We start from the raw sequence: 26,190 nt of genomic DNA, 5'->3' as shown, positions 1-26,190 counted from the left end.
CTCTCTCTCTCTGAGCCTGACCACGTGCTCCATCTACAAAAATATCCCAGGCCAGCAACCCCTTTCACCCTGAGAAGGTGGGTTCCAAGACAGGATAGACTTGAGCAGGTATGAGAGGAGGGGCAGTTCTTCCTGGGCTAGCCAGGCAAGGATCTGCCCTGAGCCCTCTTCCTCCCTCAAGCCTTTGGGGGGAGGGTTGCCGATGGACACCCTGACACCCAAGCCTCCCAGCTCGCGCCTTGGTTGCCTGGCAACCACACAGGATGTCACTCACACCAAGCTCAGGTTTCAGGAGCCCAGGCCCAGGTGAGGGTGTCAGCATATAATAATAGAACAGCCCAGCCCCTGCAGGGGTTGCTTAAGATAGGCAGATCTCAGAGCTGGGCAGGGCTGAGTGGTCCTGTGGTCATTTTGCAGATGGGAAAACAGACCGGGGAGGGAAAAGAAATCACTTGAAGTGACCCAGGGAGTTATCAAGGAAGGCAGGGCTGTCTCTGACGAGGAGGTTGAAATAGAAATAGCAGTTCAGAAAGTGAAAACAATGACAAGTATAGCTGCCACTTTCAGGGCCTGGGCCTATGCACCTTCTGCCACTGTTGCCCATCTCACCCTCACACAAGACAGGTGTAGGTGTTGTTTTCATGCCCATTATATAGATGGGGAAACTGAGGCTCAGAGAGATTGAGCAACCTACTTAAGATCACCTAGCTGGTGCATGGCAGAGGTCAGATCTGAACCCAGGCCAGTGTGACTCCAAAGTCTGTGAGCTTCACCCTGAGCTACACTGTCCCCAAGGACTAATGAGTTAAGTACAGGACTGAGGGACCTGCCTCCCAGGTTGATTTTGATCTCCTCAGTAACACTGGGGCAGGGGGTGAGGAGTATGCTGGGCTCAGAGGGTTAAATGGTGGTCCCAGGATGAGCTAAGCAGTAGGTGGGGATGAAGGATTTCCTATGTCTCTCTGGCTTCAACGTCTGGGTGTGACCCACTGTGCCAAGTTCACTGGCAGAGTCCTAGGGTTGTGCCCCTCTGCCAGGCCTCGGGGCATCTCTGCCTCAGCTTCCTCCAGCCTGGTGAAACTTCCAGGGGACAGGACCCCACTTCCCAGCCCCCAAGAGAGTCAGCAAGCCCCAGCACAGAGCAGTGACCTTTGAGTCCAGGCCACTGGACCTATCCCTCAGTCCCCCCACCCCCATGTCTCGTAACCTGAGACAGGGACATGCAGGTTGCCATGGCGACAGCACATCGGATACTGACCTGGGACCCACCGGCAGCATGGGGGACAACAGGCCTTGCCTCAGAACGATGGCTGGAGGGGTGGAGAATGGGGGGCCTGGGGGGCCCTGCGGCAGCCCTGGTTGTTCTCTGGGCCAGGCCAGGCACAAGCTGCTATTTATAATTCTGCTGAATGGGCCCAATAACCCGATCCGCAGTCCGACCTGCCCAGTCCAACTTGCCCAGGAAGCCCAGCAGCCACACACAACCCGCTCAGAAGCCTCCTCCCTGCCCCCAGCACAGTGTCTCCGGCACCCAGCTGTGAGGGTGGAGGTGAAGGCCAGGGTGCAGGAGCCCCTCTCCCCACCATTAGCTTCAGCACACACCCCTCTGGTCCAATCCCACCCTCTTCCCTGTGTTCCAGGCCACAGGAGGCTACAGCTTGGACTTTGGTTTTAAAAGGGGTTCAGGAAACCTGTGCGTGTGTGTGTGTGCGTGTGTGTGTGTGTGTGTGCGTGTGTGTGTGTGTGTGCGCGCGCGTGTGTGTGTGCGTGTGCGTGTGTATGTGTGTGCGTGTGCGTGTGTGTGTGTGTGTGTGTTCTAGGAAGCCTCTTACTGGAGGGAGTTGAGCAGAGGGAGGGTAGGGTAGGAGGAGAAAGAGAAAGGAGAGAAAGACACAGTAAGGCAGAGAAGAACTTGAGTGGGAGGGGAGGGGAGGAGGAAAGGAGGCAGAAGAGGGAGAGGGGAGAGAAACAGAGGCTAACTTCAAAAGAGAAATCGATATTACCATAAAAAATGATAGGCAAGGAAGGTGATGAGTATGTTAATTAGTGTGATTTGATCACGCCACATTGTGTGTGTATATCAAAATATGTTGTCCCCCATAAATGTAAACAATTATGATTCATTAATTTAAAAAAAGTAATAATAATTTTCTCTTAAAAAAAGAGATACATCAAGACCTAAGAAGGGAGGGAGAGGGAGGGACGCAGAGACAGAGGAAGACACAGAGGAACTGAAGCCAAGACACAGAGACCGAAGCAGGGAGATGGGAGCCAGGAGGCCCGGAGGCAGGAGTGAGGGCAGTGGCTGAGCTCTGAGCCTGCCCTCTTGCCACCTGCTGGTCTTTGGTCAAGGCACTGGTTCAGAAGCCCAAATGCAAAGATGAGTCAGGTCTCAGGAGAGCCCAGTGACCCATGTGCCAGGGGAGAGAGGGCCTGGGTCTGTGGTGCCTGCACTGTCTGCCCAGACCTCTTGCAGCGGGGGACGCTGCAGGGCAGGGCAAGGACTGTTCCAAGGTTGCAGGATCCTGGCCTGAAATGGCATAGCTCCCGAGGCTTGCGGGGCTGTCCGCCCTCGGATTCGGGTTATTTTGGGAGCTGAGCAGCCAAAACACACCCCTCTTCTCTTGTTTGAGGGCCAGTGGCTGCTGACTCAAAATATTCTCTCAAGGAAACTTTCTCCCCTAAATCCAGTGTCACTTCTGGGAGGCCTCCCCTGATTCTCCCAGAATTAATTCTCTGCCTGGTTTCTACCTTCTGTACAGTGGATCCTGGGGAACTACAGACAGATAAACATCTCCCACCAGACTGAGCAGGGGTTGATTCAGGTTCCCCGGGTTTCCCCAGCACCAAGTGCAACATCAGACACACACAAGTTGCTTAAGTGACAATCCTACAGTAGCAGTGTCAGTTAACGTTTATTACACAAGAACTTGATGTGCACTGCCTCATTTATTATCTCAGTAGCCCCAGTTGTAGGATCTTCAGCAGGTCCCATTTTACAAAGGAGGAAACTGAGGACCCATGTTGGTAAGTTGTTGAACTAAGATCTGACCTAAGCGTGTCTGATTTCAGAGCCCATTTACATGATCACCAGGCATACAGCCTCCCCTGTGCTAATGATCATCTCCATGTCTGTCTCTGCTCAGGAACCTTCTATGGCTCCCCAGTGCCCCTAAGATTAAGTCCAAACATCTGGCCTAATGCTGGTTCCTTTCCTCTATTTGCCTTGTCCTTTCAAGTCTCACTCTCTCTTGCCCTATCTCCTACTTCTAGGTCCCCTTCTCTTATTCTCTGATTTGTTCACTCCACAGTCATTTAATGAGCACCTACTGTGTGTCAAGCATACTGTACTTGCCTCTGCACTTGATTCTGTTAGGGAAGACAGACTATGAAAAGTGCTATGAAGAGCAGGCCAGGCGTGGTGGCTCACGCCGGTAATCCCAGCACTTTGGGAGGTGGAGGCAGGTGGATCACTCGAGGCCAGGAGTTTGAGACCAGCCCGGCCAACACGGTGAAATCCTGTCTTTATTTAAAATACAAAAATTAGCTGTGTGCAGTGGTGTACACCTGTAATCCCAGCTACTCAGGAGGCCGAGGCATGAGAATCACTTGAACCCAGGAGGCAAGTCTGCAGTGAGCCAAGATCGCACCACTGCACTCCAGCCTGGGTGACAGAATGAGGCTCTGTCACACAAAAAAAGTGCTATGAAGAGAATAAGGCATTGTGACTGAGACTGTCCAGGCATTTATTTTGCTAGGGGTTGTGCAAAGAGCTGGGGCAGTATGTTCCAGGCAGAGGGAATAGCATAGGCAGACTCTGGAGGTGGGAAGGGGCAAGACATGCTTTAGTAACCCAAAGAAGGCCAGCATGGCTGGGGTTTGTGATGAGAGAGAATGAGGTAAAGCGAGTTCAGAGACGCACAAGGGCCAGATCATGCCAGGCTTCGAAGACCCCGGGAACTTGGATTTTATTCCAGGTGGTGAGGGATGCCTCTAAAGAATTTTAGGTGATAGATTAACATACCTTTTCCTTTTTCACAGATCTGTCATGCATTGGAGAATGGACTGGCAGAGTGAGATTGAGAGCAGGGAGGAAGTGAGGCAGCTACTGTGTCATCCAGGCAGGTAGGGACAGGTCCCGCCTGCAGGGGCAGCAGTGGTGTTGGAGAGGTGTGGGTGGGTAGGAGTTAGGAAGTGGAACCAGTAGGCTGATAACCTGAGCTGCGCCTTTAGGAAGAGAGCGAGTGGATGGTGGCGCCATTTACTGCGGTGGGTCGGGGAAGGGAGCAGGCTTTTGGGGGTGGGTGGAGAAGGTTGGGTGGGCATGATAAAGAATCCTGTTTTGGACTTGTTAACTTTGAGATGCTTGTGAGACGTCCAAGTAGAGATGCCAAGTGGGCAGTTGGATGCATGAGTTGGGAGCTCAGAAGAGAGGCCTTGACTACAGATACAAATATGGAAATCAGCAGCTTAAAGATGGTATTTAAAGCCATGGGACGGGATGAGATCATCGAGGGACAGAGCTCAGCCAGAGAAGGGAAGAGGCTCAGAGCCCAGCCCCAGCCATTAGAGGTCAGGTAGAGGAGGAGACTGGAGCCATGTGGCCATCCTGGCAGACCTGACTAGGTGCCTTCCTTGGCTCCCACTGCCCTCAGAACAAGGTTCAAAATCCTTAGCCTGACACACACACCCTGCCTGCTTCTTCAGGCTCACATCTTTCCACCCATTCCTTGTAACCTTCCCCGCTGCGGTAATAAGCACCTTGTAAGGTTCCACACTTCCAGGCTTTTGCCCAGGCAGTCCCCCTGCCAGAAATGCCTTCCCATGGGCAAAGGCAAATGCTCTTCTAAAGTGCTGGCCAGTGAAGCTTTCTCTAACATCCTGGGCAGACTCGGCAACACCTGCCTCTGTGTTTTCATGGCCTTCTGGACACACTGTGCCATCACTGTCTTTCTGGGAGTCCCTTGTGGGGAGTGGGCTGACCTGTCTCTGTGTCCCCTGCCCAGCATGTCCATAGCTCATGGTGAGCCCTCATGCATTCAGTGTCCCCATGTCACCACCCCATGTCTGAAACGTATCATCACAGCTTGGGTGGGCTGAGAATGTCCGAATTAACCACTTCCAGTTTGAGCCTGGGCTTCTGCACTGAACAGACTCAGAGGAAGGACGGTTAAGAGAGGGAGGAGGTGAGCGGGCGTCAGCACGAGGGGTGGCCACACTGAACATTTGCTGAGCCTCCCACCTGCCACTGCAGCAGAAGGAGGAAAGAATGAAAAGACAAAAGCAAGAAAAAGAGCAATCAAGTTCATCTTTCTTCACTACTGCTCTGCACTCATGACAAGAGACTTTATTGTGTAGGAAATCAAGTAGCACATGCGGGAGGTGGGGAACTTGGCCTGCAGGGGTCATGTCAGAGCTCCCCCACCCTCTGGGCTACTATTGCTCTGTCTTATTTAATGTTACCACCTGCGGGCTCCTGCAGAAAACCTCTCTGGCTGGGGAACAGGTAAGGGGAGAGGGACAACTGGATGATTTATTGAGCACCTACTATGTGTTGGGCACCACACATTTGGTCATGGGCACGGATTGGGGTTAGGCAGACCTGTGCTCTGATTGCAGCTCTACTACTTGCCACATGGCTTTAGACAAGTCACTACCTTGCTCTGGGACTCAGTTTCTTCATCTTTGAGATGAGGGATCATTACACATGCCTGCCTAGGCTTTTATAAGCCTAACCCTGTTAGAGGAGTACTGCGGTTCCCATTTTATAGACAGGGAAATTGAGACTCAGAAAGAAAGACTCAAAGGGCAGAGCCAGGGTGGACAGAGCTGATGTCTAAGTGCCTTTCTGCTGCCAAAGTCAAAGACCCCTTCCCCACCTGCAGTGCCTCATGCTGTCTCCTACTTGGCCCTACAGTCGATTGATTCTGAGCCTTGAGTTGGACGCTAGAGACTTGAAGGTGATTGAGACAAAAGCTCTGTCCTCCAGGGGCTGCTGATTTGGTCAGGGGGTCAGGGTCTTTGACCACTACTTACTTTATAACCCCCTCCTCCCACTCAGAGCAGTCAGGGGTAGGGAGATGGGGATTCCAGATTGCACAGGAGGAGAAGGTGAGTTTGAGAATTCCTGGCTCATAGGTCCATTTACTCCTTTAGGGACCAGGCAGGAAGCATGAGTTACTCCGCTAAACAAGTTTCTCCGTCTGCAAAATTCGCTCCCAAAAGATAATCACTCCCAAAAGATATCAGCCAGTGAAGGTGGGAAGCATTTGCAGGACCTTGGCATTATGACAGGTTGCCCCAGATCAGGCCATCTTTAGCTGAAGCCGTGGAGAGCTTCAGAGGGGGCCATGAACCTACCAACAAAGCTACATTCCTTGAAACCCATAATTTCCCTGCACAGACCATGCCCTTGTCCTAGTTCTTCTCATCTCTTGCCTAAGTGACTCCTGTGGCCTCTAACTGGCTGATATGGTTTGGCTCTGTGTCCCCACCCAAATCTCATCTTGAATTGTAATCCCTATGTGTCAAGGGAGGAACCTGGTGGGAGGTGACTGGATCAGGGAGGTGGTTTTCTCCATGCTGTTCTCATGATAGTGAGTGAGTTCTCACAAGACCTGATGGTTTCATTCTGTCACCCAGGCTCTGGATGACACCCAGCGCCCTTTGGGCGCTCTCTCTCTTCTGCCACCATGGAAGACGTGCCTTGCTTCCCCTTTGCCTTCCACCATGATTGTAAGTTTCCTGAGGCCTCCCCAGCCATGAGGAACTGTGAGTCAATTAAACCTCTTTTAAAAAATAAATTACCCAGTTTCAGATAGTTCTTTATATCAGTGTGAGAACAGACGAATACACTGGCCTCTCTGCTGCCACTTGCAAAAGCAGTACTGACCACATCATAACTTCCTCCTGCCCACCTTGCTTTTGGGATAAAGAAAACACTCCCGCATGTGATCTTCAAAGCACTGGGTGGCCTGGCCCTGCTCCTCCAGCCCCCAAGGACCCCATTCTCTCATTTCTTCTGCTTGTCCCCAACCACATGGCCTTTGTCTGTTCTGTTCCTTCTGCCTAGAATGCTGTTCCCTCCCTATCATCACCTAGTAAACTCCTACTCTTCCTCCTGTTCTCAGCTTAATCCCAGCTTCTCTGGGAGGTCTTCTCTGATTTACTTATGAAATCACATCCTGATTGTATTTTAAACGTGTTTGTGTGACTGTTGGATTGTTTGATTTTAGATCACTGACTAGATAAGAAGCCTTATCATCACTTCCTAGGCCTGGACTCTGCAATAATTTAAAAAATAACAGTTACAGCTATTATGCATATTATATATATACTTACTGTCTCCTTTCACTAAGGCCTGTGTCTATATTTTCATCACTACTGTATTCCTAGGGCCTACCACTGTCTAGCACATAACAGGTTATTTGTAAGTAGTTCAAGGAGGGAAGGAAGAGAGGGAGGGAGGAAAGGCTAATTTGCATGGAGTAAAAAGCCTAATTCTGGCTGGGTGTGGTGGCTTATGCCTGTAATCTCAGCTCATGCCTATAATCTTAGCACTTTAGGAGGCCAAGGTGATTGCTTCAGCCCAGGAATTTGAGACCAGCCTGGGCAACATGACAAAACCTCGTCTCTACAAAAAATACAAAAATTAGCCAGGCATCATGGTGCATTCCTGTAGTCCCAGCTACTCAGGAGGCTGAGGTGGGAGGATTCCTTGAGCCCAAGTAGTTTCAGGCTGCAGTGAGCCATGATTGTGCCATTACATCCAGAGCCTGGGTGACAGAATGAAACCCTGTCTCACTAATTTCCTTCCCAAGATGAAGGCTCTCAGATCCCTTGGAACTATAATGTTCTCCAAGGGGAAGGGTGGTATTCACTATCTATAAATTTTGGGTTTTCTGAGAATTTATTATGTAACAAATGCCCAGGCAGGCCCTCTCTCAGACTCAGGTTCCTCATCAGTAAAATGAGGCTAACAACACTGACTGGCAGGGTTGCTGGATTAGAAAAGATGATGCATATGAAAGTGTCAAGCACAAATAGGCACTTCATAAATGACCTTGACCTCGATCCCAGCCACACTCCCAAATACAGCCAAACCCTCTAGGGGTATCTGGGCCTCAGTCTTCACTCCATCAGCTGCCAGATCTGGGCAGCGACACATCCCCAGAATGGTACAGGGAGACCTGAGTGTCTCTTCTGAAGCATACAGGCTTTGAGAACTGCCCCCCACCTATGTGCTCTGGGAGGTGTCCTCAGCTACACCTGGATCTGGACATGCCTGAAGTCTGTCTGATTTCTGGCCAGAGCAGAAATCTTGGAAAAATGATCATGTCTCATATGCCTGGATATCCACAACTAGATGCATTCTAGAAGTGGCCCAAAGTCATTTCATCTAGTCTGCTGTGTCAGAAGGTAGGTAACCCCCGTGTGGGCCTGCTGTGCCCAGCAAGCCTAGACTCTGGGCAGTTCTTCCTTCTCATGTGACTTCAGCCGGTCTCTCTGGTAGGCAGAGACCCCTTAGCTGCCCTTGGTACCCAGAACCAAGTAAAGGCCAGGTCAGATCCCGTGAAGCTCCAAGACCCAGCCTGGACCCTGATGTTCTTCTAAGGGAATTTTGGGCCGGCCTGGACCCAGGACTGGGGGTAGAGGGGAAATGACCACAGCTGAAGCAGAAGGTCCTTCAGCTCAGGGCCTCCTGCTGTCTGCTGGCTGGACTTCCTGACTTCCTACCCCTCCTGTCTTCATAGCCAAGGTCATTTGGACCTCATCTGCAGGCTCTAGGTTCTGGGGCTCAACTTGTCCCTAACTGAGAGAAGGTTAGAAGATCCCAGACCTCCAGGTCAAGGGTTCATGTCATTTAGGCAAAGAGGTCCCAACTCCAGGGACTAGTTCCTGCCTTGTTCCTGGACAGAACTCCCTGTCATATGTCAGTTCCTTCAGGCCCAAGACCCTGTCACGTTTTTGCCAGCACCCCCAGCCCCAGCCTAGACCCCTAGCTTGGTCCAGACTTTCTCCTAGGTTCCTCCCAAGTCCATCCTGTTCTCGCCATTTCCCCTTCTGCCATCAATGACCACAAGGCTAACTGCATCAGCTTCCTTGCCAAGCCCTTGAGGACCCCTCCCCACTACAACCCCTTCTCCACATGGCAACCAGAATGATCTTCCTAAAACATAAATTGGATCACATCATTGTCCTGCTTAAAACTTCCCAGTGGCTTCCAGTGCAAGCAGAGCTAAAGTTTTCAGTGGGGTCTGCAAGGCCAGGGCCAGAGGGACCTGTCACCCTTCCCTGTCTTTATCTCACACACTATCTGCTCCACCCACACCAGATCTCAGTCTATCCCAACTGACACCTGGTCTCAGAGCAGACCCTCTCTTTTTTGTTCAGTTACATGCTGGTGGGAAGTTTGCCTGGGGCTACCAGGACATTCCTGAGAATGTAGATAACACAGAGGCAAGCGGAGCTGGGAAATGGAAAGACTGCATTTGAGCACTAGGATCCAGCCATACCTGAAGCCAACAATCCCACTTTTTTTTTCTGTTAGGTGAGCCAATGCATCTTTTTTGCTACAAGCTAACTTGAGTTGGTATTTATATTACTTGTTTCTAAAGGGAGTCCCAATGAATCCAACTGGCTGATCCTCCCTCACCCCACCCCCTCTCTTTTCTGTTTCTGCAACACATCAGCATACTCCACCTCAGGGCTTCTGCCTGCACTGTTTCCTCTGCATGGAGTGCTCTTCCCCTAGATGTCTGCATGTTTCAGTCCCCCACCTCAGGCAGTGCCTGCTCAAATGGCACCTCCTCAGAGAGCCCCGCCCTGAACACTCCATCCAAAATAAGATGACTTGTCATCACGCTCTTCCCACTGACTGCTATATTTTATTTTATTTTATTTTTTAATTATTATTATTTTTGAGATGGAGTCTAGCTCTGTCACCTAGGTTAGGGTGCAATGGCACAGTCTCTGCTCACTGCAACCTCCACCTCATGGGTTCAAGTGATTCTCCTGCCTCAGCCTCCTGAGTAGCTGGGATTACAGGCACCTACCAGCACGCCCGCTAATTTTTGTATTTTCAGTAGAGATGTGGTTTCGCCAGGCTGTTCTCAAACTCCTGACCTCAGGTGATCCTCCCGCTTTGGTCTCCCAAAGTGCTGGGATTACAGGCGTGATCCACTGTGTCCCACCTCTGCTATATTTTAAAACATAACACTTACACCCACTATGTATATTATATATTTACTTATTGTCTATATCCCTCCACTAAACTGTAAATCCACAAGGGCAGAGATTGTGTTAGGATGACCAACTGTCCTTGGACTGAGGAGTGTCCTGGGATGTGGGACTTTCAGTGCTAAAATCAGAAATGTCCCAGACAAACCTGGACACGTTAGTCCCCCTAGACTGCTTTTGTTTGCTGTAAAATCCCACTGCCCAGCTCAGTGTTGGTGCGCGGTAGGTGCTTAATGTCTAGTTGAGTGGATGAGTGAGCGCAGGCCCTGGGCTGCATTTATGTGCACTATCTCATTGCATGCTCATAGCCAGCCTGGGGGTGGGCTGTACTGTTGCCCCTATTTTACTGATAAGAAGCCTGAAGCTTCAGCTGCTTGCCAGGCCACATGGTGAGGGCAGCAGGGCACCAGTACTGGCACCCAGCTCTACCACACTCCAGAGGCCACGCCCTAACTGCTCTTCACAGCACACCTCTCTGTCACTGCCTGCTTCACTCAGCCAACTGATCCTGGGCCCCTGCTGCCTAAATTGCTACCTTTGGGCCACCCTTCCATGCCTCACCTGGGTGGGTGAGCACTGGCCTAAGGCAGCCCTTTCCTGGCCAGGCTGATGGTGAGGAGAGGGAGAAAGAGGGCAGTGCCAGGGCTAGGGTCAAGCTGCCCCAAGGCTGGAACCCTAGAGCATGGTGGCCAGCACAGGTGGTCTCCCTGACCTGTGTGTCCCTAGGGCACCTCTGGCCCAGGCCCCACCAGTGCCAGGTCTCCCTGAGGCCTTGCCAATCACAGCTATCTTCTCAGTTGGGGCCCACCTGAGCCTTCTGACGGAGAGTGAGGAAGTCTGAATTCTGCTCACCCACAGGAGCCTCAATTGAAGAAGCATCTATCCCTTTGTAGCTTCGGTCTGCCATCCCAGGTCTGCCACCACTCCCAGCCCTGTTGAACATGCCTGGTCGTCAGGGCCCTGCCTGTCCAGGTCAGAAGGGGATTTGCACTGGGGGAAGCAATGCTTCCTCCCATTGGACCCTGACAACCAACCCATGCAGTAGGCACTGTATTTTCTACCCATTTCATGGATGAGGAAACTGAGGCCCAGAGAGGTGAAGTCGCTTACCCAACGTGACACAGCTCATAGGGGCAGGGTTAGGATTCCCAGAGGTGGATTCAGGTCCGTCTCCCTCACTCACGTGTCATCTATCTTACCTTCTCTCCCTGGTGAGGGTAATGTCGGGGCTGACAAAACTGCTGCCATTTCTGGAGTCAGACCCTGTACACATTGCTTCTTATTTCAGGCCAACTGGTAGGATGGGTGTGACAGTCCCTATTTTACAGATGAGGAGGCTGTACAGCAGAGGAGTTAATGACTGGCCCAGGTCCCAGGGCAGGGAGGACTCCTAAGGGAACTTGTCTTATTTCACCTTCCCTCCAATCCTTCCTTCCTATCAACCTACATATGTCCCTACCTATCTAACAACTAACCCACGTTTTTCGAGTGGCAACGATGGGCAAGGCCCTGGCCTGGCCTGTGCCGACACCGCCCCGAGCACTGACAGCAGAAGGCAATCCTGGCTCCTGGTCCTGAGTGGCTGGAATCCCTTCCTGAGGGGCAGCCTGGATTTCCAAACCAGAATCTCCTGAGTCCGATGAGCGATCTACTTGGAAGCCTCTCACTGGGGAATTCTCCATGGGCTTAATTCTAGGATCTCAGCTGCTCTGTCCCCTGCCTGGCCACCAAGGAGCTGTTTTTCAAAACAAAGTGGGGTGGGAGAAGGGCCATGGGAGGTTTTAATCATTCTATTGTTGGAAATTTCCAAGGTGGTGGAAAACGCCCACTGGCTGGCCTCCAAACGCCTTCCTGAAAAAACTTCCAAAAAGAAACTGTGGAACTGGCCCTCTCCAGGCCAGACAGGCGCTGGAGCCACCCACGGAAGGACTTGGGGGCCACTGCATTGGCATCAGCCCCCGGCACAGAGCTGGGCACCCAGAGGCCCAGGGATCAAGGCAGTCCAGGGATAAAGGGGTCTTCCCTTTGGAGGGATTCATGAAAGAACAAAGAAAGGTGCCCCCTGGGGACTGAGTCACAAGCCCAGGCTCCATTTCTCTGCCATCTGCTTGCTTTGTGACCGTGAGCAACTACCAGGCCTCTCTGAGTCCATCTCTGCTGTGACAGGCAGCGTTGGTGGCATGCTGTCTAAGGTCTGAAGCATTGTGATGGTGCTGGCCCTGACTTTGGGTCTCCCAAGGTTCCTGGGGGTGAGTCCAGGACGGGTGCAGAAAAACTGAGTTCCTGGAAACTCTGGAGGCATCTCCAGGGACCAGAGGCTTCCAGGGCAGGAGAGAGTGCCCTGAACACCTTGGGGGCAGGTCCTGAAGGGCTCACTGAGGGGTGAACACACAGCCCCCTCCCTCCGGCCACTGTCTGCCTCTCCTGTGGGCACGGGCTGCCCAGGTGCCTTTCCGTGAGATTCCAGAAGGGACAGGCTGCGGGGCCTGCATGCAGGTGAGGATCCTGGGGATGCCCTCAGCGTCTCCCCCTATCCCCACAGCCACCTCACGGCTGGCCGCGGGGGGTCTCTGTGGCATTTTGAGCTCTCCATGACCCACCTGCTGCTGCCACCACCCCTCTGCCTCATGGCCTGTCCCCAGGCTTCCCACACTGCGTTTTTCTCCAGTTGCCAGTGAGCTGGTCTCGGCATGTTCCAGCCCTGCCCCTGCACTGCTTCACATCCTGCAGGGCCCCCATGGCCCTGGGGGTTGAGCTGTAACTCTGAGGCTATAGCTGAATTGCCCAGTACACCAGTACATTGCCTCCAGATGCAGAAAGAAACCTTACACATCAGAGGCCCACAATATAATACCTCAACCATCAGCCAGGGAAGAATCCCCTGAGGGTGAAGAAATGAGTCTGTGTCCTACATAGACCCGCATCTGGGTACCAGCTCACGTCTGTGCAGATCCCTTCACAGCGCTGAGCCTTAGTTTCCTCAGCTGTGAAATGGGCTGAGGCTGTTTCCTTTGCACTGGATAAGGTGAGAATAAGATGAAGGCCCTGGGCACAGTGCCTGGCACTGACAGGCCCTAAGCTGACCTGATGCAGGCCCCCTCTGTGAAATGGGGCTGGGTGAGGGCTCAGTCTGGGTCTTGTGTGCCTTCAGGAAGGGATGTGAGAGGAGGGAGACAGAGGCAAGGGGCAGGGGACAAGAAGTGAAGGGGGCTACAGGAGACCAGTAGCCAAAGTCATCACCACCACCAGAAAAGCGGTATCTGCTTTTTAAAATCAGCACTTACTATGTGCTAGGCACCAAAGGTGCCTTCCTTTTGTGGTTTTCTCACTGAAGTCCTGTTGGGAAGGTTTATTATCCTTATTTTACAGCTGTGGAAACTGAGGCTCGGAGAGGTGAGGTTGCCTAGCTGGTGGGTGACAGGGCTGGGAGCTTTGCCCCGACCTCTGCTGGGTGAGGGCACAGGAAGGGACAAAGGGTGAGCAGAGGGATTAGAAAAGGAGGTAGGGGATTGCGGGAGCTCAGGGCAAGCCGGGGCACACCCAGGCACAGCCTCCTTCTGCCTTGGCAGCCCCGCAGCAGGTTCCTCTCCTGCGCCCACTCCCTCCGCTTCTCCCTGCCTCCGTATGGAGCTTTCTAAAGCAGGCCCCTGTGAATCACAGCAAAGACACCAAATTTACTCTGCTCATCTCCAGATTTTCTCCAGAGAACGGGGTGGTGATGCGGGAGTGGAGTGGGGAGAGAGCCTGTCCATCCGCCTACTCGCCTCTGCAGAGAATCACAAAGCCTGGGGTCTGAGGTCTGGATGTTTTGTGGGGCTGGGGCTTCCTGGCTCTGGTTCAGGCCTGCAGGCCGGGCTGTCCCTGGGTGAGGACTGTACTCCTGGGAATGGGGAAGGGTTGCTCCAGGAGGGGGCTGTGTGCCAGAACCCTGTGAGATCCATGCTCTGAGCACCCACCCCACAATGTCCTTGAGCAGATGTGCGGGCCAGGGCATCACGAAACGCAGCCAGCGCCATTGCAACATCGGGCCGAGGGGTGGTAAGTGAGGACAGGAGGCCACAAGCGGGCATGGAGGCACCCAGGGCAGGTGCCAGGACTCAAGCATCTCCCCTCAGCCAGTGGCCAGGTCAGCATACTTCCACCATACTCACACCACGTCATTCTGCCACCCAGGAGGCTTTGGGGGTGCCCACTCATCGAGCATAGGATTTGGTCAAACAAATCTTGCTTTGCCACCCACTAGCTGAGTGACTCAGTTTCTCTGTCTGTAGAATGGGGATTTCACCATCAAGTGCCTAGAATTGTTGCAGGGATTTAATGAGATGACAACCTGTTTTTCAAACAGCAGCCAGGGGTGTGTGTGTATGTATCTCAGCCCTGCATAAGATGCCTCTATGTCAGGATCAGCCCCAATTTCCACAGGGTGATCTACAAAGCACCAAAAGATCTGGCCCCTCTCTACTTCTTCCACATCATCTACCTCTCTCCCCTTCACACGTTTTGCTGCAGTCACAACCGCTGGAGTCTTGAAACGTGCCCAGCATGTTCTCACCTCAGGATCGTCCCACTGGCTGACTCCTTTGCTGGAACTGCTCTTTACCAGATGGCGGCATCTTGAACATCACCTACCAGCGAGGTCCTCCCTGACCACCCTACTCAAGCTGTCCCAGGCAGCCCCTTTGATTCTCACTCATTTTCTTTATAATAATCATCCCAGCTGGAACTATTGTTATTATTGTTATTATTATTAGTATTATGAGACAGAGTCTCACTCTGTCGCCCAGGCTGGAGTGCAATGGCGTGATCTTGGCTTACTGCAACCTCCGCCTCCTGGGTTCAAGCGATTCTTCTGCCTCAGCCTCCCAAGTAGCTGGTACTACAGGTGTGAGCCACCACACCCAGCTAATTTTTGTACTTTTAGTATAGACGGGGTTTCATCTTTACTAAATGTTGGCCAGGCTGGTCTCGAACTCCTGACCTCAAGGGATCTGCCCACCTTGGCCTCCCAAAGTGCTTGGATTACAGGTGTGAACTGTTGCGCCCGGCCCCAACTGGAATTATTAATCTTAGTTATTAATGAGAACTCCTCTGTCTTGTTTATCACTATATACCCACTGCCTCAAATGTACCCAGCATGTAGCAAGAGTTCAATAAATATTTGCTACAGGAACAAATAATATGTACTAAGCCTGAAGCATGCTGGTCCCTTCCTTTCTTTTACCCATTCTTAGCGCAGCCTCTCCCCGCAAGCATGTGTGTGTGCACACACACACACAGACACACACACAGACACACACAAATATACACCTCAGAACAAATCTCCAGATGAAACCAAAGAACAAAAACCCCAAACAAGAAAACCCTGTGCTAGGAGGAGGATGCTAGGGGTTACCAGGGTCCTGAGTCCAGTTGTCAGGTCCTGCCTGGCTTACCTTAGGATCTCCACTGAGGCTGTGGGAAGTCAAGACCACCGGCAAGGGCAGAGGGCAACTCATCAATTCTCAGCATGAAGCCAGTGGGCCACAAAGCCCTGTGAGTCTCTAGTTCCACGGCCCTGACGGGGGTTGAAGAATGTGTCCTACAGGCAGGGACTGTGTCTGGTTTCTTCACATCGTGTCCCCAGTGCCCTCAGCTCAGAGTAAGTACTCAATGAAAACTTGCTAATGAATAAATGAATGAGGGTGGGAGGTTAGACAGCAGGAAAGGAAACAGAGAGAATTGGCCATTAATGTTCATGGGAGTCACGAGCTTGGGCCATGGTGCCAGGCACCACCCAAAGCCACGATCTGAAAGTGTCTCCAGCAGTACTTGCATCCTGTCATGTCCCTGTACAGTAACCTGCAATGGCTCCCACTGCCACTGAGTAAAATTTTATACTTATTCTGGCAATCGAAGCCTGCTTGTTTTCTCTCTCTGCGTCACTATCTTTTTGCTTCTACCCATTCATCCATTCCTCCATTCACCCATATACATATCTTCCTGCCCATCCATCCACTTATTCTTCTGTCCCTCCATCCTTCTGCCCACCCATCTACTCACCCATTCATCCATCTATCTCTCCACCCCTCCACCAAACCATCCACCCATCCATCTATCTATCCATCCATCCATCCATCCATCCATCCATCCATCCATCCACCCACCCACCCACCTATCCATGCATCCATCCATCCATCCATCCATCCATCCATCCATCCATCTACCCACCTATCCATGCATCCATCCATCTACCCACCCATCCATCCACCCATCCATCCATCCATCCATCCATCCATCCATCCATCCATCCATCCACCTATCCATCCACCCACTCACAAATCCATCCATCCATCCATCCATCCATCCATCCATCCATCCATCCATTCATCCATGCCTCCATCCATCCATCCACCCACCCACAAATCCATCCATGCACCCACCCATCCATCCATCTGCCCATCCACCCACCCAATCATCTCTCCATCCATCCATCCATCCATCCATCTACAAATCCTTCCTTCCTTCCTTCCTTCCTTCCTTCCTTCCTTCCATATTTACTGAGTGCCTACCAGGTTCTACCAGGTTCTAGACAATGTTTAGGTTCTGGGGTCAACCCAACTCTTCAATTCTAAAATAAAAATTATCTCATTAAATACTTACTTGCAAATCCTGTCTGCTCTACCTCTGAAGCTATCCTGAATGTGACCCCTTTCTCCACCTCCAGTCTCCACCCTGGTCCCAGCCACCATCCTCTCTCACCACACTCATTGCAGTAGCCTCCTTCCTGCTCTCTTGCCTCTCATCTCATCCCCCACAGTCTGTTTTCCACACACAGTCAGACACAAATCAAGTCCCTCTTCTGCTCACAATGCTCCCATGGCTCCTGTTGTTCTTTGAGGAAAAGCCAGGGTCCTTATGATGGCCCACGAGACCCTGTGTGATCCTAGCCCCCAATTTGTCAGCTTTCTGAATTCATCTCCTACCCCTGCCTCCTCACTTTCCTCCACCCCACTTCTCCCTTGCTGTTTCTCCAACCCACTGAGCATGTTCCCACGTCAGTGCCTTTGCACTGGCCATTCCTTAGTCCGGAATCCTCTCCCCAAACAGCCATGAGGCTCCCTCAGGTCTCTGCCGAAAGGCCACCTTCTTAGGAAAGTCTTCCCTGATCTCCTGATTCAAAACAACCCTCTTCATCTCCCTACATCTCCCTTATTTTTCTCCTTGATGATCCACTCATTTATGTCTTTACTCATTGTCTGTCTCCACCTGCTTGAATGCAAGCTCCACAGGGCAGTGAACAGATCTGTTGGGTTCAGTGTGGTATCCCCACTGCCTGGCACACAGTAGGCCCCCAGCCAGCATTTGCCAAATGAATGAATGCTCCCTGCCCCTTTAGGTAAGGCTGGTTGCTTTCATTCTACAGAGGACTTGCATATGCCTTTTGCCAGTGGTTCCCAAATGTGTCTATTCATAACCCTCCTGGCCTCTCATTAAATGGATTTGCAGGCCCTTTCCCAGGATGGGATTCATGGTTTTCCCTGACTACTTCCCTTCTCACCCTTTCTGTCCCTTTCTGAATGCCACCAGATGGGACTCACTGCCTGCTGTGACTCACTGTGCCTCCCCTCTCCCTGCCTCCTTATCAGTCCCAAAGCCCTGTCAGCCCATCCCATGCCCTGCTCTCCTGGGAACCTGCCTTCAACTCAGCCTCTGCCCTACCCTAGCTGCACCGTGAGCCTCCAGCCTCATCCCTCCAACCCATTATCCTCACTAGGATCATTGTCTTCACAGGATGCTCGTAAAGGGCCAAGCTGGCCACCTCCTCAGTTGTACAACCATTTAGCCGCTGCAGCCCTGGGGGGCTTAGGCGAAGGCCACCTCTCCTTGCCAGTGCGCTGGTCACCCCGGCCTAGTGGCCTTGTGGCGTCTGCAGTTGCTGGTGGCGGCCTCGTGGGCGCTCACGCTCAATGGCAGGCCGTGGGTTGCCTAGAGCACCCTTCCCTGGGCTCCCTGTTTTTCCAGCTGCTGGTGCTCTTAGCTAACGCGCGCGAGCGCCCTCGTGGACCCTCTTGGATTTGTCATTGTCCCCTGGCAACCCCAACAACAGGCCAGGGCTTCCCTTTGGCTCCTGCATCCCCCTGGCTTCCTCCAGCCTGGCTGTTATTACACTGACTTACAATTACTGGTTTCTCTGCTAGACCCCATGCTCTGAGTCATAGTGCCCTTGTCCTCAAAGTCAAGCCGACTGGCTCAGTGCCCATGGATAGGTCACTGTGTATCAATGACCCTCAATTTCCTTATCTGTAAAATGGGAATAATAACTGCTAGACGGATATCGTAATCAAGTAAGTCCAGTAAAACACTTGGAACAGTACATGTCAGTCCATGGCATTCTTTTTTTTTTTTTTTTTTGAGATGGAGTCTCGCTCTGTTGCCCAGGCTGGAGTGCAGTGGTGAAATCTCGGCTCACTGCAACCTCCTCCTCCTATGTTCAAGCAATTCTCATACCTCAGCCTCCCGAGTAGCTGGGACTACAGCTGCATGCCACCATGCCTAGGTAATTTTTGTATTTTTAGTAGAGTTGGCCAGGTTGGTCAGGTCTGGCTGGTCTTGAACTCCTGGCCTCAAGTGATCCGCCCACTTCAGCCTCCCAAAGTGCTGGGATTACAGGTGTGAGCCACTGCACCCAGCAATCCACATCATTCTTATTCAGAAAATCCTACAGACTGGGAGCTCAGGAGCTGCATCCAGTAGGTGCATGTAGCTGCCCTGGGCCTCCTGCACCTGGCAGAGGTGGAGCCAGGGGGACTGGCAGATCACTTTGGCCTCTTGTGACTTTCTCCTTAGTAAGAAGCCTCTATCTGCTCTGTTGATATTTTAAAATATCTGTTATTTGATTTGGGGATGAAGGAAGCACCTTTTCAGCTTTGTGTTGTTTGCTATGCTGTTTTCTCTTCTAACCTTTGAGCCTGTTTTCTGACTTTGCCTCCTGCCCTTGTTTGTGTGTACCTTTTTAAAATGGACCTTTTGCATCTGACCTTTTAATCTGAGCTCAGACTCCGTGCCCTTGCTCTGGGCATCAGGGGTGCTTGGTTGGGGAGGGGGCAAAAATGCATCCTACTTGGCACACCTTCCACAGGGAAGCTCTGACTCTGGGCATCCACTAGGAGCCCACCTGTGCCGGGCACTGCACATGTGCTGACTCCTTCATTTCTTTGTTTCTTTTTGAGACAGTGTTTCACTCTTGTCACCCAGGCTGGAGTGTAGTGGCACCATCTCGGCCCATTGCAACCTCTGCCTCCCAGGTTCAAGCAGTTCCCCTGCCTCAGCTTCCTGAGTAGCTTGGATTACAGGTGCACACCATCACGCTTGGCTAATTTTTGCATTTTCAGTAGAGATGGGGTTTCACCATATTGGCCAGGCTGGTATGGAATTCCTGACCTCATGTGATCTGCCCACTTCGGCCTCCCAAAGTGCTGGGATTACAGGTGTGAGACAACACACCCGGCCTGGCTCTTTCATTCCTTAATGGGGCCCATAGTGGGTATCCCATAGCTGGCAAACAGTAGGGCTGGCAGCAACAGGGTCCTTGTCATCTACACTAGCTTCTGCCACTTCTCATTCCATGACTGTTGAGCCACCAGGATGACCATGGTACATTGCTAAGTGACAAAATAAAGCCATGTGCTACACATAAAATGATACCATTAAAAAAGAAATGAACCCCCTCCAAACTTCTATCTGCCAGTATATGAAAGAACAAACAAGAGAAAGAAACAACAAGTTATCAGATTTCCTCATATTTAAGTCCAATTGTAAGTCAAGCCATGATTTTATGTACCATGAAGAAAGTAAAAAGGACTTCCAATAAAACTATGACGTGCTGTCAACTGCAACACATATCCTGACTTCAGAGATGTTAAAATGCGGGGAAAAAAGTGCATCCCAGAATTGACAAAATAGGGTATCGACAGTGGTTACATCAGGTAAATGTGGGATGTGAGGAGAGGAAAATTATTCATTTTGCCATAGATCCTTCTGTATCATTCCATTTGTTGCGACAAGCATGCATTATTTTTGTAATTCAAATGACTGTAGTTTAAAAAAGGAAAATAGGGTTTTCCAAGCTGTTGCTGCCTGGTTTCTTTTCTGGCCACCTCGTGGGTTGGGGACACAGTAATTGCTGGCTTCTCCGGGGTGCTCTGCTCAGGGAGAAGCTGGGGGCTTGTCGGCGGGTGGGGCAGGTAAGCACCAGGCAAGAAGCACTAGCCTCTTTCCAGAGCTTGGCCTGCAAGGGTCTAATCAGCAGAAATTTCCCTTTATTAAGGCCTGGTCCCCAAATCCCTCATGAAGGGCTCTTTAAGCTGGAAAGTACACAGTGGAGCCACAAACAATGCGACAAAGCCCAAATTTCCAAAGAATGGGACAGCTGAGTGCTCTTCCTCCCTGGAGACCCTTTCACTGAGCCCCACCTCCCGTCTAGAGCCTTGCCCTCTTTCTCTGGCCTCCCTCCATGGCTGCTACCTGATGTCAGACTCGTTCCAGATGAGCTTCTGTCTGCACTGGCCCTCTCCCCAGCTAGAATGCACACCATGGGAGACTGTGAATTGCAGCTGTCTCATTTGCGACTGCAACCCCTTTGCCCATGCTCTCCCTCTCACCCCTCTTCCTTCTCTCTCTGGGGGGTCCAGAGAGACTCAGGAAAGGCAAGTGAATCAAGGCGGGGATTTCTGGGCAACCTCTTCACTATCATTTCTCTCCTGTCTTGCAGATACCAGGTCAAGTGTGATGGTGAGGGAGGATACTGGTGTCCCTTTCACAGCTGCGCAAAAGAGAGCAGATGGAACTTGAACTTGACCGGGGCTGCCACCCAGGATGGCTTTCAAAGGACATTTTCTAGGATGGCATCTCCTCCTCTGCTCCCACTACCTCCCTCGAGAGAAGGGCTGTTCTGGGTTTGTTCTTCCCTCCCAAGTACCACCTCTCCATATCTGGCTAATTCATTTGTTCATTCATTCATTCCACAAAAATCTGCTGAGCACCTCCCCTGTCCTAGGCCCCTGAATACAAAAGTGAATGAGACAGATATGCTTCCTGCCCTCAAGCTACTGATTGTCTAGGGAAGACAGACAGACAACAAACAAGAGAATAAATACAGAAAATAATGCCAACTGTGGTACATGCTATTCAAAAACAAGTGCTGTGACAGGGAATATTGGCGAGGGGGTCGGGGGAGCTCTTTCAAATAGATCAGGGATGACCTCAATGAGGAATTACCATTCAGCTTGATGAGAAGGAATCTATGAAATAAACAGAAGGAGAAAGTGTAGTCTAGATGGGGAAATAGCATGTGCAAAGGCCCTGAGACAGGAAAGAGGCTGATGGGTTTGAGGCACAGAAAGAAGGGCAGTAACTGAGAGAAAAGCCAGGAGAGGGGTGAGGGATGAGGGATCAGACCCAGAAGGGCTTACAGGCTGCAGAAAGGAGTCTGGACTTGTTCCTGTACATCAAGGGGAAGACTGTGGAGTTTCAAGTAGGGACACTATGATCTGATTTATATTCTTAAAAAAGATTTCTCTGGCCACACAGGAAGAACAGACAATTAAAAGGGCAAGAAAGGATCTGGGGGACCATTAGGGAAGGCCCCTCCCTTTGGTTTTCCCAAACACAAAACCAACAAAACACACTGACTGGAGATCATGACTCCAGAGGCCCAGGGTCTGCTGCCCAGGAACTTACAACAAAGGGAGGGGCAGGAAGGCCCTCAGAACGGCGAGGCACTTAGGTAGGGGTTGAAAGTCAGGCAAAGGCTCAGAGGCAGGGAAAAGGGTCAGTGTGAATAGAGCCTGTGCTCCAGAGGGCAGTCGTGGCCACATTTCTAACCGACCTGACAAAGGAAAAGTGGCATGAAGGTGAAGTGTGGGGCTGGGAAGGTAGGGCAGGGACAGGCACTGCATCACAAATGCACTGGACACAGACCGAGGAGTCTAGGCTTTATCCACTCGGCAATGGGGAGCACTCAAGACTTTGACCAGAGTGACAGGCCTAGTGGACATTCTGAGAAGTTTCCCCTGCTGGCCATGGGGGCTATGGGGAAGGCTAGGGTGAGATTAAGGGAGAGATGGTGAAAGGTGGGACCTTGCTCCGCCAACTCTGATCCCACAACTGCTGCTATCACTGATAGCTGATTTTTCGTAGAGATTCCCTTGCATCAGGCATGGTTCTAGGCTCCTTACATGTAACTCACTTAATCTGCACTAGAATCCCATGAGGTTGGTATTAATATTTTTGCCCATTTTACAGATGGGGAAGTTAAGTCATTTGCTCAAGGTCACATAGCTAGAAGTGTTGGGGAATCAAGCCCAGGCCCGCAAGCTCCAGGGTCTGCTCTTAACCAATGCCCTGTGCCTTCTCCTCCAGTTAAGATGCCATAATTCTGCATCCTGGGATTTAATCTTTGGGAAGTGCCCTTGGCTGCCCTCTGAGGCCTCAAGAACACCATAACACACTCCTCAACGGACATTAACTGACCAGCATGTTCTATTGCTAACCTGCCGTGTGACTGGGGACAAGTCCCTGGACCTCTCTGAGGATCTGTGCAGTGTAATAAGAATTCCTTCTTTACAGAGTGGACTTCAGCCCCACATGTTGCGACCCAGGGTGATAATCATCACCCTTGGCATTGGGTGGGGGCTATGCACATACCTCAAATCATCTCCACAATGGCTATGGTCATTTTCCCCCAAGACAGACATCAAAACCCTGAGGCTCAGAAAGGAACAGTAACTCACCAAGGGGATACAGCTTGTCAGTGGCAAAGTTGGAATTTGAATCACAGTTTCCTCAACAGTAGCTGGCAGGTGCTTAAGACATGTAAACCACCTCTTCCCCAAATGTGGAGCCAGTGTGGCTCCAAACCTTCAAGAGTCGCCTGCTGTCTTTTAGGGAGGTAGGATAAAGACCAAGGACACGGTCAATTCCTGGGGGCCAGGGCTGTTGCTGCTGAAGAGTCAGTCTCAAGGATACCCTGAACTTGTCCCCGTGGGCAGCTGTGTTGGGACAAGGGCCAGGTATGAATCACCCTATTCCCAGTTTGAGGTCCCGAGCCATACCGTGTTCCTGGAAGGTTGGGGGAGGGGCTAATACCATGGACAGAGTGCTGGGCTTTGGACTCTACTCTGCAGCCTTTGTCAACTCCACTCCGGCCTCAGTCTCCCTTTGGGTCCGATGCAAAGGGGCAGGAGCAGAGGGGCTAGCTGAGAGGCCTTGGACAAGCCGTCCCACATCTCTGAGACCACGTCTGCTTGTTTGTAAATGGATCCAGTCGCAGTGGTGAGGGTAAAGGAAACTTATGTACGCGGAGCCCCTAGCAGGGAAATTGCTCGCTAAATGAGAGCTGTCTTGGTTATGACAGGTTACGCGGGGGGCTGTAGTGAAGCCCACTGTAGATGTGCCCAGGGCCAGGGAAGCTGATGTCTCCATTCAGCTCAGAATTTCCTTCCCCTGAGGTCATGGGGCAGACTCAGGCCTCTGAGAGGGCAGAGAAGTGTCTAGAAACAGCCCTGGGTCCCAGTGCCCGGTCTCGCTTTACTTTATTGCCACTCCCTGAGTGCAGCAGTGGCCCAGGCCACATACTCTTCACCACACTGGCCCCATTTTGAGGATAAGGAAACTGAGGCTCTGGAAGCTCTAAAGACTGTGGTGGTGAGACTGAGTCTTGGTCCTGGAAGTTATTCATGGCCTAGCTCCCAAGCTGGGCACCAGCAGTCGGCTACCACCTTCTACCTGGGGCTGCCTCAGCCTCCCAGCGGGAGTTGTTTCTGGAGCTGATTCATCTCTGAGCTCAGCAAGGAGCCCGACAAACAGCCTGGTCCACACCAAGTACTTAGCTAATATTGGTTTTATTGATTTACATTCTATACCCTCTTCAGGATGCTCTGAGCTCAGAAATCTGAAATTGGCTGGGGGTGGGATGGGGAGAAGGGCTTCATTTTAATCTGAAGTGAGTCATATAAGTTGATAAATTTAGAAGTGGCCTAAAGAGCTCTTAATCTGCTGCCTTCAGATAGTTGCTAGGAAGAGACTGGTACCCAGCAACCTTTGCATCCCAAATCCACATAATAGAGTGGACACTGTTGGTGCCCACCCTAGTCCTCCTTACCAGTCTACAGATCCCACATCCCAGCTCCTGAGAGCTAGAGCTCCCGGCTGCCCCTTCTCTGCAGGCTTGTCCTGGTAAGAACAGGAGCTCCTGTCCTGGCAATTGCACACAGCATCCTGCTCAGAGGGCAGCCGTGGCCAATAACTATCTGACACGGGATATGAAAGACCAGCTCTTTTGCCTCAAGGCAGAGCCAACCCTGGGGTGCAGTTCGTGCCTCACATCCCCCATGGGATCAGCTGAGGCCACATGCTTGTTTATCTCCTTCTCTCCCTACCTTGCTTCCTTTCAGCCCCTTTCTCCTGAGCGCAGTCTCATGCTTGCTCCTAGGGAGTCCAACCCAAGATCCATACACATTGCACTCCACACGCAGACACTAGCTTCATCCCTCCAGCCCTGCCCCTTCCCCCATGACCTGGACATCAGCAATGTCCAAGCAACTTCGAATTTTAGACATTTTAAGTCTCAGGGGGCCCATCTGGCCCCAAAAGGCTTGTTTCAAAGATGGGAAACTGATGCTCAGAAACAGACTGTGACTTGTCCAAGGTCACTTGAAGTGTCTGTCATGGCTGGCTGCACCCAGGTCTTTGTCCTCCCCCCAACTCCAATCCACTTTGTGGCCCTGGCCTGTCTGGTGGCTGGATCAGCTGGCCAGCCACGGCTTTTGCTATCTCCAGGAGGGAATTTTGCTGTGTCAACTCTGCAGAAGCCACTTGGAGGCCAGGAGAGTGCTGGCTGGTAGGCTGGCAGGATGCTTGGCAGGCTCTGCTGACCTTGGGCAGCTGTGGGCAGGGTGGGCATCCCAGTTCAGCCCCTTCTACTGTTTGTGGTGGACAGGCAGAAAATTGAGGGAAGATGGAAACCACTTCTAATGAGGGCCCTAATTACCCTGTGGATCTCTGAAGCACTGGTGATGCATCTGGTGGTGGCTTCTTCTAGAAACCCTCCCTCCTATGGCAAAAACTCCTTTCTCCATAAGAGAAAGAGTCCCGAACCAACATGGGCAAAGAGGCAGCATTGGGCTGGTGCCTGGACACTGGGCTGTGGTTCCAGTCTGCTGTGTGACTCTGGGCAAATCAGCATGCATCTTGGGCTTTGGTTTTCTCAGCTATAAAGCAAGTGCAGCCTCAATTGCTATTATTTTATTGAGCCTAGTGTTTATTTTAGCTATCATTTATTGAACTAGAAGAGGCTCATTAGAAGTTCATCAAATAATAATTGCTTACACTTCTGCCAAGTGCTGTCCTAAGCACTTTAATTTTACTTAATCCTCACAACAATCCTATGAATTGGATACTTTTGTTATCCCCATTTTACAGATGGTGGGACTAAGGCACAGAGAAGTTAAGAATTAGAATCCCAGAGTCTGTGCTTTAAATTCTTCCTTGTACTATGGTCTTTGTTGTTTGTTTTGCATGGCCATTTATTAAGCACCTGCTGCATATGGGCACTCTGCTGATCATGTGATACACACATAAGTTTGCCGACCTCTCACAACTGCTCTGGCAGGCAGGTGTTCTTTTGCTGATTGTTTTAGAGTGGACACAAAGGCCCCGGTGAGGGACCCACAGCAACTGAGCTGGGGAGGCAGGTGGCAATCCTGCCTTCTTCCCAACAGCCTGGTGGCCCTGTTCTAAGCCCCTTATAAAACTGATCTTATTTATCATATTTTGTTGACTCTAACCTGAATCACTACTTTATGTATATTTAAGAAATAAAAGGCATGGCTGGTTCCACTGTGGTGTACCACCAGTTGTCAGGCACAACCTGGTTTCAGAGATGTCAAAATGTATATCTTGGAATCCACACAG

General features: G+C 51.4%; 1 protein-coding gene across 13 annotated transcripts in view; it reads right to left on the bottom strand.

The window, feature by feature from the left end:
* Nucleotides 1–26,190, bottom strand: part of ATP2B2 (ATPase plasma membrane Ca2+ transporting 2) — a 299,071-nt gene that overhangs the window by 151,378 nt on the left and 121,503 nt on the right. The window contains exon 1 of one of the 13 annotated variants that reach the window (XM_017847492.1): nucleotides 1,259–1,378. The exons of the other annotated variants lie outside the window; for them this stretch is intronic. The gene's annotated coding sequence lies outside the window, so the exon portion shown is untranslated. Of the gene's footprint in view, nucleotides 1–1,258; nucleotides 1,379–26,190 lie in introns of those variants that run through there. 13 annotated transcript variants of the gene reach the window in all.

The sequence above is a fragment of the Rhinopithecus bieti genome, unplaced genomic scaffold (assembly GCF_001698545.2).
Source record: "Rhinopithecus bieti isolate Rb0 unplaced genomic scaffold, ASM169854v2 scaffold_29378, whole genome shotgun sequence".
NCBI classification, from domain to species: Eukaryota; Metazoa; Chordata; class Mammalia; order Primates; family Cercopithecidae; genus Rhinopithecus; species Rhinopithecus bieti.
Note: the sequence above shows the minus strand (reverse complement) of the source record. Positions and strands in the feature narration are given on the sequence as shown.